Below are 1,897 nucleotides of genomic sequence, written 5' to 3' on the forward strand. Positions count from 1 at the left end.
ACCTACCTGAACGTCTACCTTGTTTTATGTCAGTGTGGCCACACTAGTTTTCTTTTGTTTAGTATTTGTAAGATATGTTTTCTGTCTCTTATTTTCAACTCCTTGTGAATTTAAGGACATTTTTTTAATAGCATAGAACTGGGCTTTTTTTTTTAATCATTGGATGTCTTTGTCTTTACAGTGGTGTATCTATTCCATTTATGTTTAATGTAATTGCTGATACAGTTGAGTTTATATTTACTGTCATACTATTTATTTCTTGCTTTCTCCATAATTTTCATTTTACTTTTCTTTCTTTCCTTATCTTTGATTAACCAAATATTCTTAGCAATCCATGCCCCCTCCCCTAACTCCTGGCTAGTTTGGTAATTATGCCTAACTTTTTTTTTTTATTGATTACCCTAGAGATTATAACTCACATCCTTATTATATGACCATCTATTTTAAATTTGTACTTTCACTACTTCCCAGACAATGCAAGGTACACAGAATACTTTATCTCCATTTACCCATTTCTTGGCTTTTGTAGTATTGCTGTCAAACATTTCAATTCTAACTATATTTTAAATCACAAAATGTTATTTCTTTTCAGTTTTAATATCCATTTTGATGTATAAGCATACTTAAATTTTCCTTTGTTCTTTATTCTTCTCTGCATTTCTCTGTTTACTTCTGGATTCATTATTGTTCTGCTCCAAGAAATCTTTCACTATTTAATGTAACTCTACTGCTATGAATAATCTTAGTTTTTGTATTTTTATTTCACCTTCACTTTTTGAAGGACATCTCATCTGGGTATAAAATTCTAATTTAGTAGGATTTTCTTTCAGCACTTTAAAGATACTTCATTATCCTCTGGCTTCACTGGTTTTTTTCACTTCTTTTAAAGTAATGACTTTTTCACTCATGGGGAACATTAAACTCTTTGTAAGATTTTTACCTGTTTTATGCTGAAGAAACTGAGTGTGGTTTTCTCTGTGTAATTTTTTTTTTTTTTTTTTTTTTTTTGTATTTACATGCTTGGGTTCATAAGACATTCTGGATTTGTGCTTGGAGCTTTTCTTCAGTATTGAAAAGTTATTGGTAATAGTCTCTTTAATACTGTGTTTACCACATTCTCCCTCTCCTCTCTTCAAGGACCCAAATTGCATATATGTTAAACCTTTTTAAATACAACCCACATATATCTTTTGATCTTATCTGTACTTTCCATTTATTTTATCCTCCATGCTTCAAGACTATACTTTCAGGGATCATTTCTATAGTTTGTTCTCCTCCATGCTTCAGTCTGGATATTTTCTAATGATCTATCTAGCTCTGTAAGCAATCCTTGAGCTCTTTCCAAACCATTGTTAATCCTATATTTTGAAATCTAAATTTGTTACTGTAATTTTTTAAATCTAGATCTAAATTTTTAGAACTAGAATTATTTGTTTTGTTTTGTTTTGTTTTGTTTTTGTATGTCCCAGTTGTATGGTAAGATTCTTTGGCTTGTTTAGTTCTTGAACATATTGATCTATTTATCTTAAATTCCATGTCTCATAATTCTTATGTCTGTGTCACCTATGGGTCTGTTCTATTGTGTAGTTCTTTTGATATTTTTTTTATACGACTGTAATTTTTTTTTTTTTTTTTTTTTTTACTGAATCCTAGACATTGTATTAGATTGTAGGAACTGATTTCTGTTATCTCATTCTAGAGAGGATTTACATCTTCTGGCACGTAACAAAAGGACAGAAAATATCAACCTAATGATGAATTGAGCTGACTGGAGGTTGATTTTCTATCTTTGTAATGGTTGGTCTTCCCCTTACTCATCTATCTCTAAAGGAACAGCTTTCCAGGTTTTCAGCTAAGAGGCTTCCCAGGGCCATGAGAATGCCTGTACTCTGTCCTG

At 30.9% G+C, this 1,897-nt stretch overlaps 1 pseudogene; it reads left to right on the top strand.

Annotated features, from left to right (window-relative positions):
* Window positions 1–1,234: 1,234 nt before the first annotated feature.
* LOC148163911 (small nucleolar RNA U3) lies at window positions 1,235–1,307 on the top strand (annotated as a pseudogene).
* The last annotated feature ends 590 nt before the right edge of the window (window positions 1,308–1,897 follow it).

Source organism: Eumetopias jubatus, unplaced genomic scaffold, assembly GCF_037043125.1.
Source record: "Eumetopias jubatus isolate StellerSeaLion01/CBP00866 unplaced genomic scaffold, mEumJub1_p1.0 scaffold_7, whole genome shotgun sequence".
Classification (NCBI taxonomy): domain Eukaryota; kingdom Metazoa; phylum Chordata; class Mammalia; order Carnivora; family Otariidae; genus Eumetopias; species Eumetopias jubatus.